This window comes from Neofelis nebulosa, chromosome 17, assembly GCF_028018385.1.
Source record: "Neofelis nebulosa isolate mNeoNeb1 chromosome 17, mNeoNeb1.pri, whole genome shotgun sequence".
NCBI classification, from domain to species: Eukaryota; Metazoa; Chordata; class Mammalia; order Carnivora; family Felidae; genus Neofelis; species Neofelis nebulosa.
The window spans coordinates 51664057-51682821 of NC_080798.1; the positions used below are offsets into that span (position 1 = coordinate 51664057).

Consider the following 18765-nt stretch of genomic DNA (forward strand, 5'->3'; position numbering starts at 1 on the left):
AACTTACACACCAGAGAAGTACGTCAGGCTGGATGTGCTTTGCCTGTGGAGGAAATGGAAGATAGATTGAGCTGGCTGCTCCAAGAAGCCAAGATGTGTGACTTGACTACTCCGCTGTGCAGAAGGCCATGCAACCTGGAGCCAGCAGACTGGTCCTAGTCTAAAACACTCTGCTAACGGCAGCCTAGGTATATTACAATGCTCCCTTAAGAACTTCTCATCCTTACTCAGAGTAACACAGCTAAAACTGTTTTCCAGATCCACTTTTTCCAGTGTTCCAGTAATGAGATGTTCTTCGTACATGAGTCCCAGGCCCAAAGGGACAGTTACTTTTCATCTGGATTCATAAGGCCCTAACGATGCTAACATCAAGCACCATATTGTTAGTTCTGTGCAGTCTATATACATTTTTTAAGTCACATTTTCCTGATTATATGACCTTGAGCAAATTAATTAAACTCTGGACCTCTGTATACTTTTCTATAAAACAGATTTAATATGCATTACTTCACGATTGTTGTGAATATTAAATAAATTTACCAATATAAAGTGCTTTGCACAGTTCCTGGCACATGGTAGGTGTTGAACAAAGATGAGCCTTTTATTATTATTGCTAGAAGTATCTGGCTGCCTCCGTTGACTTTACTCCAGAGGCTGATGACCTCCCTCCCCTTTGTCTAAAAATATTTCACTCTCTCTCTGCCCCTCCCCCGTTCATGCTCTGTCTCTCTCTCTGTCCCAAAAATAAATTTAAAAAAAAGTTGAAAAAAAAATTTTTAAAAAAGGGGCGCCTGGGTGGCGCAGTCGGTTAAGCGTCCGACTTCAGCCAGGTCACGATCTCGCGGTCCGTGAGTTCGAGCCCCGCGTCAGGCTCTGGGCTGATGGCTCAGAGCCTGGAGCCTGTTTCCGATTCTGTGTCTCCCTCTCTCTCTGCCCCTCCCCCGTTCATGCTCTGTCTCTCTCTCTGTCCCAAAAATAAATTTAAAAAAAAGTTGAAAAAGAAAAAGAAAAAAAATAAAATAAAAATATTTCAGATGCCACTTTAGCAGTTAGAGATTCATCTCTCCGGGTTGTCAAATAATCTCTTCTGTAATGTAGAAAATTCTAGTTCAGAAATATGAAATACTACCTAATGGTCATTTAAACCTTTTCAAAAATAGTTTTCCAACTAGATCATTTCCTTCTAATATATTTTATTGCAAAGAAGGATGCAATTAACCAATGGACTCTTGAGAGAGATGCGGACTTGCAGAACTGACATGGTGGTAGGCTGATGACTAATTCTCCAGACTCACCAGGCAGATGGGCTTGTCTCCTCAGAGATACTCAGAGCTCCAAAATCTGAGGAACAGGTGCCTCCTTATCAGGTACATGGATTTTTTCTGCCATCTAGCGGTCAACTTTTGAGGACAACTGCCTTTAAGTGAGCTAAGAAGGCATTGTCCCCCCCTGGACAGTGCCCAAGAACCTGACTGGCTTCTAGGAGTTTGACTGTTTTACGTACCTTATATAAGCGGAATCATGATTTCACAGGTGTACATATATGCCCAAACTCATTTAATCTTACACATTAAATATGTGCAGGTTTTGTGTATCAGTTATATACTTTAATAAAGCCACGTAAGTAACAACAACTCCTGGGCATCGTCTTCGGCTTACACTTTCCAGGGACTGAGATCCCGTATGAGATGGAAAGAAATACAAAGGCCTAGATCTTCTGGGAGGTTAGAGCTCCACACTGGCTGGCTCCAGAGCAATACCTTAGCCACTTGTTCTTTGGGTGGCCTCAGGCTTGCCACTTCCCTCTCCCAACCCACCTTCTCATCTATCAGATGGGTCACGCTATGGATTCCTGCTAGCTCTGATATTTTGGTGTTCCAGTGTCTCTCAGATTGCAAATATTTGTTTAAAGAAGCTTATCTATACTTCATTAATAAAACTAAACTGAGGAGAAAGTATAACATTTAGACACTTAACTAATTTAGCATTCCTTAGGACAACTCAGTAATAAGGTGGGTAGGTATAATGTTTCTGGCATCATCTTCCTCTTGGAGAAGCTCCTCCTTCTTAATTTCTGTGTAAAGCCTCTTAACTATTGATTCATTTACTCTAAAGTCTGTAGAATGCAAAGAGCAGTGAGTAGGTGGCTTGTTTTTAATATTCAGATATTTTTTGATGAATGCTAGAAAGGCTGATCACACCAATAATACATGTTTATTCATTTGTTGGATTTATTTAGCCTAGACTTTTCCATTTGCCAAGACATAGCACTGGCTTAATCCCTTCCAAAAATGACTACCATACGTTTTGTAACATTCTACCAACTTCCAAAGTCTCTCCTTTTCCCTTCATCGCTATTCTATTCAATAATTAAGAGACCGGATGGGGTCCTTGGGTGGCTCAGTCAGTTTAGCATCAGACTTCAGCTCAGGTTGTGATCTCACAGTTTGTTAAGTTCAAGAGACTTAGGGCTCGCTGCTGTCAGCATGGAGCCTGCTTGGGATTCTCTGTCTCCATCTCTCTGCCCCTTTCTCTCTCTCTCTCTCTGTCTCTCTCTGTCTCTCTGTCTCTCTTTTTCTCTCTCTCTCCCTCCCTTCCTCCCTCTCTCTTTCTCAAATATAAACATTAAGAAAAAAAAACAAGAAAGAGGAATCTGAAAATAACCAACTACATGAAGGTCCCACTGGCTTCCCATTGCTGCCATTATCTCATCCAAACCTGCATTTTGCCATCAAAGCATTCTTTGGGCCCTAGAAAGGACGTTTGTGTATCACTTCCTCAGTACTCCCATCTCCTGCCAGCTGCAGCACCCTGAATTTTCTTTGGAAAAGTACTCCCTGCTATGACGTGAGTAGTCTTGACTTCACTTCCAAGGCCAGAGTGGATCTTTTTTGGCTTAGGCCACTCTCAGTGATCCTTCTCCTGGCCATAGTAGTTGGTTCAGAGGTGGACATAGGAACCAACCCAAGTCAATGAGATTTCTGGAGGAACTTATGAGAAATGGACTCTCTCTGATCCCTTCTGGACATAAGCAGGACATATATACCCAAAGAAACTGCTGAAGCCATCTTGGAATCAGAGGAAAGAGACTGCTAGAAACTTGTGAGCCCCAACAAAGAAGAGCAATAAATGGGGAAGGAACTGGAAAACTGACCAGATCATTGGAGCCCTGGACCAAGTCTGACCCGAAGCTAGTCTCTCCTTTCTCTTCAGTTAGCCAACAAAGCTCATTTATTATTTAAGCCAGGTTGAATTGGGTTTTTTCCTTTTGAAGTAATAATGACACCAACAATAATAATTTATAACTCCTATCAACCCCATGCAAAGTGTCCATACATTTTGCATTAGTCCTCATAGACTCCTTCCAGCTTTACCAGACTAAAGGAAAATATTCAGGCAGAAGGGACAGCGAAGGACCACAAGTGCCCATGAGGTTCCGGGGGGTGCTTACTTGGCTGTTAAAAATTGGACCTGAGCATGGGGGAGAAGGCAGAGGCAAGTGTGACCTCAAGGGGACGACCTAAGTCACTTTGGGCCTGACTGCTATTGCCGTAACTAGGAGAAGAAATGAGTTTGGAGGAAGGGGACGAAGTTCAGTTTAGAACAATTTGAATTTGAGGATAACTATCCAACTGAGCCTCAAAGGTGTTGACTTGTCTACCATCACCAGGAAACTGGCAGGTCCTTGAGGGCATGGACTGTGCCATCTAACCCCTAGAAGGCCCCAAGGAATATGTGCTCAATTAATGAAGAAATAAATTAAAGCTAAATTATCCAAAAATAATTACAGAACAATTAGGTCCCAATGTCTTCTGTGAGCCTGATGATCATTACGTTTATTAGGAATTCCAAAAAGTTCTGTGATGCCTGCCAGTGGGAATGATGGTGCGTCCGTGGAAGAGGAAATGCTAAAGCTGTACTTGGAAGATGTAGTGAAAGAAAGGGAGTAGGACATTCTAGACTGGGAGAGGAGCTGGAAAAAGGTGCTCATGCCTCCCTGCCTAATTTGATAATGCCACTGTGTTGTGCAGAATTCTATCACTGTTTCAAGTAATTAGAGCACTGGAGTGAAGCAAGTCATAAGGGACCCCATCTCACCTGAAAACTGGAGACCCATCACAGTGACCAGAGAAGTAGAGGGTACCAGAAAGGCATTTTTCTTGGAGAAAAAGGTCACAGGAAGTTAAACAAAAAAAAAAAAAAAGGGGGGGGGGGGGTCCCTGGGTCACGTGGGTGGCTCAGTCAGTTAAACGTCCGACTTGTGATTCCAGCTCAGGTCATGAGCTCACAGTTTATGAGTTCAAGCCCTACATGGGTCTCCGTGCTGACAGCGCAGACCTGCTTGAGATTGTCTCTTTCCTTTTCTCTCTGCCCCTCCCCAGTCATGTTCTATCTCTCCCTTCCTCCTTCTCTCTCCCTCTCTCCCTCCCCCTCAAAAATAAAAAATAAATAAATAAATAAAGGGTCCCTAACTGCATCTTTCTATCTCCTTCAGCTAAGTCAGGAGACCATTTGGTCTGTCTCTATTGAAATCCAAGGAATAGGAAATAAGGCAGCTGGTGGTGATGTTTTGTGCCTCGTTTTCTGATTACATACAAGACGGAGGAAAAAAAGGAAGGGAATTTTATCCAGAAGCTAACTGCATGGTTTTGTTGCCTTTACCTCCAAAGGAGTTTTTCAGAGAAAAAGTTACAATGAAAATTTCTATTTAAAAAAGAGGAAGAGTCTAACTCCCATAATTGTTTCCAATTTAAGAAAAAAATATCTTCAAAAGGAAAGTGTTACTTCTAAGCTAGTTGTTCCATATGCATTTTAAAAAGAAAATATGGCACAACCTAAAGTAGCTTTCTGTCAGCTTTTGGGGATTTGCAGGAGAATGATCAAAGGGGCCCTTTCTCTCTGTCTGAGATATATAAACTCTTATCAGTCTCCTCTTAAAAGGCTCTCTGGGTGTAGGCAGTTACTCCTCTATCATAACTGTTTACTCTTACAGGGAATAGAACTCTCACGGCTGGTTTTATGAATGTCTTAGTCATCTGCAAGGAAGTACTTTGAAACATTAGAAAATCCATTCAAATCTTATTTAACTGGCAGCAGGTGACTTGGAAATGATTTTGTGCTCCTTCTTGTTTTCTAATTCTTTGAAGAATGATGATGCTCACCGGCTTCATTACTTCCACAGGGAATCAGATCTGGGATCCAGGGACCTGTGCAAACAGGCACCCACCCATCACCATTATGCAGTGGACACCTTCTGAGTCTTGGGTGACCAGACTGTGGCCTTGTATTCTGGGCAGGCAGTTCTGAAGGTTGCTCCTGCTCTTGCATTTTAATATGGGTTCAGAATAGAGCAGAGGTGGCATGGAATAGTGGATGAGGCTTCAGGAAGTCTGGAGGTGCACATTCCAGTTCGACTTGACTAAATGCTTCACCCTTTCTAAGCTTCTTTTTAACTTATCTCTAAAATAGCATAGTGATAGCCATTCCAAAGGAGTGCTGAGGATTAAATGAGGTAGTATATATCAGATGTCTCCTATACATGATACACAGTATTGGTTCAGTGAATTATGATTGTTGCCAGTGCCGGGGGGCGGGGAGGGTACTCCTGGCAGTGGTATTGTTATAGGATTTTCAGTATTCAACCAATGGAAGAAAAAATTTAAGTGTAATACTCCTTTCCAAATTACCCATGTTGATTTCAAAGCGTTACAGTAGGAATGATTAATACAAATAATATGAAATTGCCATTTTTCAGTATGGGATATTTTTGTTCTTTTAATTTATATGTTATTAAAGCTAATAGTTGCTCATTTTCAAATATTTAAATGATACAGTTGTACCAAGTGAGAAATGAAAGCACCTTATCATTTCATACCTTTCTGCTCTGAGATATGGTAATTATCATTTCAAATCTGTTTGTGTATACATATACAAAGAGTGCTAGGACAAAATCATGAACTTTTCACTCAGCAATAAGATTTGATTTTGATGTGATGGTGGGCCATTTATTTATTTAAAAAAATTTTTTTTAATGTTTATTTTTTTTTGAGAGAGAGAGAGACAGTGCGAGTAGGGGAGGTGCAGAGAGAGAGGGAGACACAGAATCCAAAGCAGGCTCCAGGCTCTGAGCTGTCAGCACAGAGCCCAATGCAGGGCTCAAACTCACAAACTGCGAGATCATGACCTGAGCTGAAGTAGGACACTTAACTGATTGGGCCACACAGGCACCCCAGTGGTGGGCCATTTAATTTCTAGGTCCTCATCTTTGGGGTGGAGCCCACTGGGAACTTTAGATTTTTGATCCAGTTTTTAAGCCAAGAGCAAATTAGGCTTTCAGATTGCTCTAACAGAGGGGTTGTGAGTTGTCTATTATTAAATCACATCTAATAATCTCAGTATTTCCTGTTGGACTTTACTTATAGAGTACTGCCTTTTGTTGAGGGATAATTTCAAAGAGTTAAAAACACAACTTACATAAACATATGATAAGGATATGCCAACAGGTTAAATAAGTTTGTTAAGAAATGAAGCAATCAATCAGATGATATACCTGTTTCAAAGCAGAATTCAAGGAACAGAAATGTAAAGAGTCATTCAGATGAATGGTGAAATGAATTTGTTAATAGATATAAAACTGGCTAATGCTCTTTAGGACCATAAACTGAAACCTTTGGAGTGTAGATTTCTGGTGAGATAGAAATCTAAAAGCGAACATATTAAATGATATTATCAATGCTCCCATCAAGTAGTAAAGAACAAAATCAAACACAGATGGGTCGTCTTAAATAATTGAATAATCCTTGAATGAGACCTTTTAATGATGACCTATGACTTTAAAAAGGACACATTGTCATCTTTTCATTTAAGTTTTGGACATTATTTTTTTTTTTTTTTGACAGTGAGAGAGCATGGAGACAGTATTAGCAGGGGAGAGGGGCAGAAGGAACAAGGGGGAGAGAGAGAGAGAGAGAGAGAGAGAGAGAGAGAGAGAGAGAGAGAGAGAGAGAGAGAGAGAGAGAGAATATCTCAGGCAGATTCCACACTCAGCCCAGAGCCTCATGTGGGGCTCAATCCCATGACTTTGAGATCATGACCTGAGCAGAAATCAAGAGTCAGTTGCTCAGCTGAATGAGCCACCCAGGTGCCCTTGGATGTTAATTATTCTTAAGAATTATTTAAACTTGTTCTTGGTTGTTATGGTCACTGTGTCCCTGTTATCTTGACCCACAAAATCTTCACTTTCTATGTCTTTGATGTCCTTTTCATGTCTTTCATAATTTAAGAAAAAGGTTTCATTAAAAAACAAGACCTTAAATTTTTTTCATTTACTCTTTTTATCTTCTCAATACATAAAGCAGCAATGGGGAGACTAGTCCCTTGTCACCAGCAAGGTAATTTTATCTTCCGTTGTAGAGCTGATTTCACGTGTTTGTAGTGATTAACTATTAAAACTCCTGTTCTCTTACTATTTTTGCATGTTTCCCTATTTCAAGCTTATAATAAATTCCTCCCATGCTCTATCCTACCCCCAAGACGAGGTGTCTCTTATATGTCCTAATGCACTTGTCACCCTATTATGATACGTTTCCCAGCCACCTACCTCCACCAACACACCTTTTTATTAACTTGGAAAATCAGACTGTTCTTGTCTCCTGTTTCCTTAGGGATTGACTTATATTAGGTGCTCCATAAGTAATACCTGAATCAAAGAATGATGGATGGACACTATTCTTATAGTCAATGAAGCAAATGTAAAACTAAAAACAAAAAAAAAAATTAATTCAAAACATCCTTCTTCATCTCTCCTGCATAGTTTTCTTTTAATCATTCTACCGAACTTTCTTTGTCACTCATTTTAAACATCATAAAACTCTCCACCTTTTCATGTATTAATTAGTATTTTTGCCTTGACTCAAGACCAGTAGTTCTTCTTTAGATGAAATATTGAAAAATGGTTAAATTCTGAGTGTCCCAACTCAAAGTTGAACTTAGCTGTTCAAAACCAGTTTTACTGACTATAATTTAATTTCGCTCTATAATAGCTATAAAACAGACTTCTCCCCTGTAAGAGCCAAAAAACATTTAGCACATCATTCTTAATTTTTTAGAAAAGAATTGAATCAAAAGAGTTCCTTATCGTATAGCAATTTCATGGTGAGACTAAGACTGTTTTTTTGGTACTCAAACTAGTGGGTGAAACATTAGACTCCACAGCGACAAGTTGGTGTGTATTGCCTAGCCAACATCCCTGTTCGTTTTTGATCCCAGATACATGGTAAATGGAAACAAGCAATGATATTTTTTGGTTGGGCAATACTTGCTCTGCTTGTGAGGTAATCAAAGACCAAGGCTTATTAGGTGAGTCAACAGTAATGCTTGAAATACTGGACAATCTCACGTTGCCATAATGAGAACTGAATGATGCTACAAAGCTGAAGAAGCAGAAAGATAGCCTTCCCTTATTAATATTAATCATTGGCAGGTAACATAGTGAATGCTCAGTAAATGCCTGTTAATGCTACTGCTCTGTTACTATGAAAGCCCTTCTCCCCATCCCCATCTGCCAGGTCTTTTTTTTTTTTTTTTAATTTTTTTTAACGTTTATTTATTTTTGAGACAGAGAGAGACAGAGCATGAACGGGGGAGGGTCAGAGAGAGAGGGAGACACAGAATCTGAAACAGGCTCCAGGCTCCGAGCGGTCAGCACAGAGCCCGACGCGGGGCTCGAACCCACGGACCGTGAGATCGTGACCTGAGCCGAAGTCGGCCACTCAACCGACTGAGCCACCCAGGCGCCGCTGCCAGGTCTTATACATACACTGATCAGGCAAGAAGGAGTACTGCTTCTAGGATATGGAAAATCAGAAATAGGGTCTCTTCTTACCTTCTTTCAGAAAACGAATGGGAATCAATAGGAAAATAGAGAATAGTGATTAAACCAAAAAAGGTTGTCTTTTGAAAAGGGCAATCAAATTGACGACTCAAGGGGTGCATTAATCAAGGAAAAATGGGAAAATGTGCAGATTACCATTATCTGGAATGATAAAAGAACATCACGACGGATATATCACACATAAAAATAAAATTAGGGAATATTATAAAGAACTTTATGCTAATAAATTTGAAAGTGTAGGTGAATTGGACAAATTCCATGAAAGATAAAGATTTCCAAAATACACACAAGAATAATTAGAAATTTAATTACCGCTGCATCAGTCAAGGAAATTGACTTTGTTCACTGAAATTTTCTTACCATCCAAATAAAATTTGCTTCATCACTTAATCTAACAAACTTTTAAGGCAGAAATAATACATTCATTCACAAACTCTAAGAAAAAAGAAGAGAAATGTCGTTTCTTAGGTTATTTTATCAGTGAAAAATTATTATGACACTGAACACAAGAAAATACATACATACATGCACATACACACACACACACACACACACCCTCTAACATCGATATTCTTCAAGAACATACACATAAATTCCACAAGAAAATATTAGCAAATTAAATCCAGCAATGTGACTGAAAGTTGATTTATCTTTCCAAAAACCAAATAATGCAGTTTACTACATTAACCAAATAAATGGTTAAAGAAAATCCATTTAATTATATATGTAGATGCAGGAAAAAAACATCTAGCAAAATTCAATTTTTTGAGAGAGAGAGAGAGACAGAGTGGAAGTAGAGGAGGGGCAGATAGGGAGGGAGACAGAGAATCCCAAGCAGGCCCCAAGCCACCAGCATAGTGCCAGATGCAGGGCTCGAACTTACGAACCATGAGATCATGACCTGAGCCGAAAACCAAGAGTCAGATGCTTAACCAACTGAGCCACCCAGGCACCCCCCAACAGTTATTTTTGATAATATCTCTCAGAAACATAGCAATAGGAGAGAATATTTGTTAACATATCAAAGAACGTATAATAACACTTTACAACCAACATCATACTTCATAGTGAAAGACTGAATGATTTCTCCTTAAGATAGGCAGCACGGTAAAGATTTCTGCTCTTATGCCCGCCATTATTCAACCCTACTATTCTTTATTGTAACAAAAGTTCTAGTCAGTATATAAGGCAATTCAAAGGAATAAAAGTCATAATGATTGGAAAATAATAAGGAAAACAGTTGTTATTCATGGATGGCAAAATCTTGTATGTAAAATTTCTTAAGAAATCTAAAGAAAAGCTACTGTAACCAATACGTGAACTTGACTAAGTCACAGGGACAAGAACAATGTAGAAAATTCACTCGTACTCATTTGTATATGACAGGAACAATTACAAATTGAAATTAAAAACTGGGGCGCCTGGGTGGCTCAGTCGGTTGAGCTTGAGCGTCTGACTTCAGCTCCAGTCATGATCTCGCAGTTGACGAGATGGAGCCCCGCGTCGGGCTCTGTGCTGACAGCTCGGAGCCTGGAGCCTACTTCAGATTCTGTGTGTGTGTGTGTCTCTCTCTCTGCCCCTCCCCCACTCACACTCTGTCTCTCCTTCAAAAATAAACATTAAAAAAAATTTTTAATAAAAATCAATACCTACTCAACAGCATAAAAATAAGAAATAGTTAAGAACAAATTTAACAAAATATGTGCCAGACTCATAACACTAAATACAAAACTGCAGAGAGAAATTTTAAATGGTATAATAAATAGAGATAAAATGCTCATGGTTTGAAAGGCTCAATATTGGTATCAGTTTTCCTTAAAATTATCTCTACATTCAAATCAATTCTAGTCAAAAGCCTAGCAGGCATTTTTGACAAGCAGTATCTAAATTGTATATGCTGCAGGCTCTGTATGCAATGGAAATAGCCAAGATGGGTTTAAAAAAAAAAAAAAGAATACATCTAAAAGAATAACACTACAAAATTTCAAGTATATCATAAAGCTACAGTAACAAAATGTGGTATTAGCATGAGAATACTTATATAGGTAGTAGAGGAAAATATCCAGAAACAAACTCACACATGTAGGGTGAGTTGATTTTCAACAAAGAGGCTAGGGTAATATAATGGAGAAAATTGGTCTTCTCAAGAAATTATGCCAGAACAATTGATTTTATATGGAAAATAATTAACTTTTATTCTGTCCCCAGACCACACACAAACATTGACTTGAAATGGATCTTAAACGTAAGGGCAAAAGTTTATGCCTACAACTTCTAGAGGAAAACAAAACATTTTTACAACCTTGGCATGGGCAAAGAATTCCTATATTATAACAACAACGCCAAAAACATGAAAGGTTTAGAAAACAACTTTTGCTTAATTAAAGGAAAATATGTGTATTATTCAGAAGACACTGTAAGGAAAAAAAGCCAGACTAAAAGAAAACAGCGAATATTTTATGCAATAAAATAAAACCATTTATTTAAAATTTATTGAAAAATAAAACAATTAACTTGAAATACATCAATGTAGCTCTGTTTGCCTCGAGATAATTCCAATGAAGAGCCTCACAAAATGTAAAAAGGATAGTGTGTCTGGTGGAGCTCCATATCCCTGGATAGGAAAAATATGTGTGTGTTTGTGTGTAAGAGAGAGAGAGAGACAGAGACTGAGAGACCCCTATGGTAGTCAAAATAATGCCCCTCCAAAGATAAGCAGATACTGATCCTTGGAACCTATAACTGTCATATTAAATAACATTATGTATATTAATGTTACAAATGGAATCAAGTTTGTAATCAGGTCACTTAAAAATAGATTATCATGGAGGCACCTGGGTGGCTCACTTGGTTAAAGCGGCTGACTTCGGCTCAGGCCATGATCTCACTGTTTGTGGGTTCGAGCCCCGCGTCGGAGTCTGTGCTGACAGCTCGGAGCCTGGAGCCTGCTTCAGATTCTTTGTCTCCCTCTCTGCCCCTCCCCTGCTCATTTTCTCTCTTTCTCATTCTCTCTTTCTCTTAAAGAATAAATAAACATTTAAAAAGTTTTAAAAAATAGATTATCATGGCTTATCAGAGTGGAGCCAATGCAATCACAAAGATCCTTTAAATGTGAGAAAAGACGGCAGAAGAGTCAATGTCATACACTGTGATGTGAGAAACACTTGACTAGCCATCGCTGGCTTGGAAGATGGAAAGGCGCCCTGAGACCAAAACTGGGGGCAACCAGCAGTTGGAAAAAGCCAAAAATGAAAAAGAGAAATTCCTCTCTAGAAAAATATTAAAATATCTAGGACATATTCAATTATGTTTTAAAATCTAATGTGATACTGATGAAGGAATGCACAAATAGACAAATTAAATAGAATATCATTATATAGTCTCAAATACATCTGCAAATTTAGTCTATGCTAAAGGTGATATCTCAGTTAAGTATGGAAAAAGAGAGCTTTGTAATAGACGTATTGGGTTAATTGGATATCCATGTGGCAAAAATAAAATTGTGCTCATGAATCATACTGATACTAAAAGAAATCCCAAATTGGTTAGAGATCTAAATATAAAAAGTGAAATTATGGAAAGAATCATGGTAAAATCTTCTAATACTTGTTAGTAGTGGAAGCATTTGCTAACTATGATTCAAATTCCAGGGGCAGTTAATCAAAATATTGTTAAACTGATTATATATTTTTTAACTCAAGATTAGTAAAATGTTATATGAGAAAAATAATTACAATTATACCACGGAGAGTTAATGTTTTTAATATATAGTTTCTAAAAATAGAGAAACAGTCAATAACCCTGTAGAAAAAATAGGACAAGATATGGACAAGTCACAGCAAAACAATGCCAATGGCTCTTACTCCAACCCTATTTCTAGAAGTCACTTGTAAAGACATATATCTATGTCTATACTACCCAAAGCAATCTACACATTTAATGCAATCCCTATCAAATAACCAACAGCATTTTTCACAAAACTGGAACAAACAATCCCGAAATTTGTATGGAACAGCAAAAGACCCCGAATAGACAAAGCTGTCTTGAAAAGGAAGAGCAAAGCTGGAGGCATCACAATTCCAGACTTCAGGTTATACTACAGAGCTGTAGTAATCAAAACAGATGATACTGGCACAAAAATAGAACATAAATCAACAGAACAGGATAGAAAAATCCAGAAATAAACCCACAATTATATGGTCAATTAATCTTCGACAAAGCAAGAAAGAATATCAAATGGGGAAAAGATAGTCTCTTCAACAAATAGTGTTGGGAAAACTGGACAGCAAAACGCAAAAAAAGAATGAAACTAGACTACTTTATTACACTATACACAAAAATCAACTCAAAATGGATGAAAAACCTAAATGTGAGACCAGACACCATAAAAATCTTAGAGACAGCACAGCAGTTAATTTCTCTGGCATTGGCCACAGGACCTTCTTTCTAGATATGCCTTTTGAAGCAAGGGAAACAAAAGAAAAAATAAACTATTGGGACTACATCAAATCAGCAAAGCAAAAGGCAACCTATGGAATGGAATAAGATATTTGTAAATGGCATATCTGATAAAGGGTTAGTATCCAAAATATATAAAGAACTTCTAAAACTCAACACCCAAAAATCAAATAACCCAATTAAATATAGGCAGAAGACATGAACAAACATTTCTCCAAAGAAGACCTACATATGGCCAACAGACACATGAAAAAGTGCTCATCATCACTTATCATCAGGGAAATGTAAATCAAAACTCCAATGAGGTATCACCTCACACCTGTCAGGATGCTAAAATCAACAACACAGGAAACAGGTGTTGTTGAGGATGTGGAGAAGGGGGAACCTTCTTGCACTGTTGGTGGGAGTGCAAACTGGTGCGACCACCGTGGAAGATAATATGAAAGTTCATCAAAAATTTTAAAATAGAACTACCCTACAAATGAGCCATCACACTACTGGGTACCCAAAGAATACAAAAGCACTGATTCAAAGGGATACCTGCACCCCTACGTTTATAGCAGCATTATTCATAATAGCCAAGATATGGAAACAGCCCAAGTGTTCACTGATAGATTAATGGATAAAGAAGATGTAGCATGTATATTATTCAGCCGTAAAAAAGAATGAAATCTTGTCATTTGCAACAACATGGACGGAGCTAGAGACTATAATACTAAGTGAAATAAGTCAGAGAAAGTCAAATACCATATGATTTCACTCATATGTGGAATTTAAGAAACTAAACAAATGAGCAAAGGGAAAAAAAGAGACAGAAACAACCAAGAACCAGACTCTGAACGGTAGGGAACAAACTGATGGTTACCAGAGGGGGGGTGGAGGGATTCCAGGTGAAATAGGAGACGGGGAACAAGTAGAGCCCTTGTCATGGTGAGCACTGAGTGGTTAAAATAAAAAATATAAAAACATGCTTAAAAAATAAAGACACCTTGTTAAAGCATGTATTGTTTTTTAATTTTTTTTCCAATCTTTATTTTAGAGAGAGAGTGCAACTCAGGGAGAGAGGCAGAGGGGGAGAATCCCAAGCAGGCTCCACACTCAGCGTGGAGCCCAACGCGGGGTTCGATCCCACGACCCTGGGTTCATGACCCAAGCTGAAATCATGAGTCAAACACTCAACCCAATGAGCCACCCAGGTGCTCCAACAAGATGTATTCCCACAGAAAACTGTTGAAAGAACCAATTATTAGGAAATGGTTGGATAATCCAGGACCTATCAACACAGAGTACTATACAACTGTATAAAGAATGAGGAGTATCATGAAGTGTGCCCTAAAATAAAAATGGCAAGATGACCAAAGCTATATTTAGTGCACCACAATGGATGTGCTTATGTCTGTGCTTTTTCTTTTAAATTTTTATTTTAAGTAGGCTCCACACCCAATGTGGGGCTTGAACTCACAATCCAGAGACCAAGCCTCACGTGCTCTGAACCCTCACTGACTGAGCCCACCAGGCACCCCTTGTGTCTGTGCCTATAGGTATTTCCATTAAAGGAGCAACAGGAGGATAAACCACAACATAGTAAATTGAATCATGGTGGGGGGTGTAGGGCAAGTAGCAGAGAAGAGAGCTGCGGGAAAGGAGTTGAAATTGAATGAGTGAATAAGTTTTGTTTGGTAGATTTGGTATTGCAGGTGACTTTGTTTTCTTAAAATCCTAATGCAAACTTAAATTGTATAAAGGTCCTAAATACATTTCTCTTTTTTTTACACGTTTATTCATTTTTGAGAGAGAGACAGAAAGAGACAGAGAGACAGAGTGTGAGCAGGGGAGGGGCAGAGAGAGAGGGAGACACAGAATCCTAAGCAGGCTCCAGGCTCTCAGCTGTCAGCACAGAGCCCAACGCAGGGCTTGAACCCACAAACCATGAGATCATGACCTGAGCCAAAGTCGAATGCTTAACCAACCGAGCCACCCAAGCACCCCATGGTCCTAAATATATTTAAAAATAAAACAAAGGTGTCTGTTGGTTTTCTAGGGCTGCCATAAGAAAGCACCATAGACTGAGTGGCTTAAACAACAGAAACTTATTTCCTCACGGTTCTGGAGCCTAGAAGTCCAAGATCAAGGTTTCAGCAAGGTTGTCTTATTCTGAGAGTATGTCCTTAATTTATAGATTGCCACCTTCTTTTTTTATGTTCACATGGCATTCCTTCTATGTGTGTCTGTGTCCTAACGTCCTCTCATAAAAGTACCAGTCATATCAGATTAGGGTCCACCCTAATGACCTCATTTTACCTTAACTCCCTCTTTAAAGACCCTATCTGTAAATACAGTCACATTCTGAGGGACTGGGGGTTATGACTTCAACATGGGAATTTTATTTTAGAGGGACACAGCTCAGCCCAAAATACTGACCAGGAATGGATCAATTTGGTGGCTCTTTGAATAACCATACAGAGAGATTCCAAGTGACAGTGTGTGCAATAATCGCAGAGTACCTGCCTGGTTGATATGCCTGAAGGATGAAAGGAAATGCAGATGAGAGAAAAATGATTCCAGCTAATACACCCACTTATCAAATTGTACCTCCCCAGTAGATATGCTCTAGGGCGAAAAGGAAATGCAGAGGGCTATTTATCCTTCCTCTGCTAGGTGTTCTGCAGAAGCCACGGGACACCTTGGCTCAGACTGACAGAGGTAAGGCATTTTAGACGTAGAACATAGACTTCATGCATCCAGGAGCTAGATCCAATCTTTCTCAGGCCCTTAAACATTAAGGGAGATAAAGGGAGTTATCCGAAGTTATCCCAGTTTCTGTCTAGAGGTGGATGGAGGAGCTGGGCTAGAAGTTTATGCTGTAATTTATGCCCTGTGTTCCCTAGGGCCCAATCATGGCTCCTTCATTCCTGGTAATCTTTCCTTTGCTCCTGGCCCTGTCAACACCTTGCAATGCTTGTGATTGTAAAATTCAGCACCCTCAGACATATTACTGCACATCAGACGTCGGTGAGTCTAAGGGGACACCTTAGAGAAGTCTCCACCAAGGAGCTCTCACCATAGGGTGTAGAAATGCAGAGGTGGGGGAGCTCAGAGGTGGGTGATCTGATCAATGCCTTCATGAGACTTTGGATGTGGGAATCCTAGAGCAATGAAGCTATGGGCCCCTGACCCATTTCTTCCTCCTCCCAGTCATATTAGCTGATATACAAGGACCAGGAAACAACACCGTGACAAAACAAGGTTTCAGAGTCAATGTCATTAAGGTAAACTCAGTACCTCCTTTGTTCTTACCTCCTTTCTTCAAAATAAGCAAGACTATCTGCTCCTGCTGAGAGATTTGGATGGTTTCTGGACCCTAGCAACTTCTATGTAAACCTAAGGTCCTAGTCACTCTTTCCCTCCCATTGCAGGTACTCAAGGCTCCCAGAGGCATCCCAACAATCCACAAGATCTACTCACCCATCAGTTGGAAAGACTGTAGTTATAGGCTGAGGACCACTCAACAATCACTATTACTTATCGCAGGTGAGCATCCCTGTCCACATACAGCCCCTCAACCTTGCTACCTCCTCCTAAAAGGACCACCTGACTTCTGCAACTAACCCCACCAAGGACCAAGGGCCCCATTATCATGATCTGACAGACTCTTCCTGGGGCAATGCTGGACCCTCATTCATGGCTGACTCTGTACCAGCCTCAGGGGTTCTAGACCCTCTGGTCTGACTTCCCAGGGGATATGCATACATGGTATACTGACTCAGGCCATGCTCCCCCATCACTGCAGGCTATCTGAGGGGGGGCACATTGCGCTTCACAAGATGCCATCTGGTCTATTTCTGGTACCGGCTCACCAGAGAGCAGAGGCTAGGTTTTGAGGCAGCATACAGAACAGGATGCAAATGTCAAGTGAGTATGGTGATTTTTCTCTGCAGCCCAGGCACTACTCTTGTCCCATGTCCTTGTTCCCAGATCTTCCTCCCTGCTGTCTCCCTCTGGATGACCCTTGCTCTTTCACCTTCCTTCCATTCCCTGACCTCTTCCCACTGTTTCCTTTCTGTCCTTTCCCTCCTCACTGCTCCCTTTAGCCTCTCCTTGTTGACAGACCCTTGTTGCCCTTGTCGGTCCAGGATGGAGTGTATGAACAGGAAGTGGGCAGTTCTGTATCTCCCTCCACCCCTAGGTTCAGCCCTGCCTCCACTGCTGGCATTCCTGCCCTCAACCTGACTTTGGAGAGTGTGTGTGGAAACAAAAAGACTGTAACTACAAGGTATGGGAAGGAAACCATTCCTTGTTCTCCATGTGTGTGCCCTCCATGAATGGGTACTGTGAATGGACCCGCATCCAGATGAACTATCCGTACCAAACCTCGGCTCCAGTGACCTCTGTTCACTAGGCCCGAAATCATATAATAGAGTTTAATATTCTGTCTCCTGGTCTGGCTGCTGTTAACAGAACTGAGTTAGTTTTGTACACCTCCACTAAATTGTACACTTAAGTTTTGTTTACTTTCTGTAAGTAGTGTACGCATCAATAAAACTTACAAAAACGAATCCCAAGTTGATAAACCACCCTGATGACAAATTCCCTTTATCTTCTCTGTTCATCAATTATCTTTTATTTCTTCTTCATCCAGCAACCTCATGCCAGACTCTAATCCTTCTTATTCCACAATTCCTGACATTTCCTCATCCTCTCAAAGCAAGAGCCCTGGGTCCAAACAAAGGGACAGATCCAGATCCAATCTGACCAGGGTCACACTCCATCTGACACACCCTTAACCTTCCCCAGATGATTTGCAGAACCATAAATCACAGGAGAAAGGATATTCCTTGTTCCCACAGAATTAAGACTCACTTGCAAATATAAACATTGTTCCTTGTCATATTAAAATTCTGAAAATAAAAGACTTTTAAACTTTTATAAGAACACAAAAGGCAATATTTTTAGGACTTCAAATCACAAAAGTTCCAAAATATATGAAGGAAAATGTTGATAAATTCCACTACTCTAAAATAAAATATCTTTCCCCAAATAAACCAAAGTACCATAAACACTATAAAAATATAAGATACAGACATAGATTGGAATTGGAAAGGATTTACAGCTTTATGATAAAAATTAGGTCTGAAGAGTGTTTTGGGGAATTGGTTGAAGTTTCCCTTTGAACATAATTTATGAACTTAAAAATTTCCCAGAGTCCTTCCAAAAAGAGTGTCTTCTCTGTATTATTATTTAATTTAATTATGTATTTTATTAATCTAATTTTATTTTGTTAATTATTTTAAATTTTGGGATCATTTTGGATTTACAGAGGAAGGTACCAAGATAGTACAAAGAATTCATACATATTCTTTACCTAGTTTGCTCTAATGGTAACATCTTATGCAACACTGGTATATTTGTTAAAG

At 39.6% G+C, this 18765-nt stretch overlaps 1 long non-coding RNA gene across 5 annotated transcripts in view; it reads left to right on the top strand.

Moving 5' to 3' along the window:
* The window catches only part of LOC131499273 (uncharacterized), a 55225-nt gene that overhangs the window by 20597 nt on the left and 15863 nt on the right, over nucleotides 1-18765 (top strand). For 3 of the 5 annotated variants that reach the window (XR_009255783.1, XR_009255781.1, XR_009255784.1), the window contains exon 6: nucleotides 16768-16882. This is a non-coding gene — a long non-coding RNA (uncharacterized LOC131499273). Of the gene's footprint in view, nucleotides 1-16239; nucleotides 16621-16767; nucleotides 16883-17141; nucleotides 17264-17537; nucleotides 18416-18765 lie in introns of those variants that run through there. The other 2 variants (XR_009255782.1, XR_009255785.1) reach the window with 2 other exon arrangements.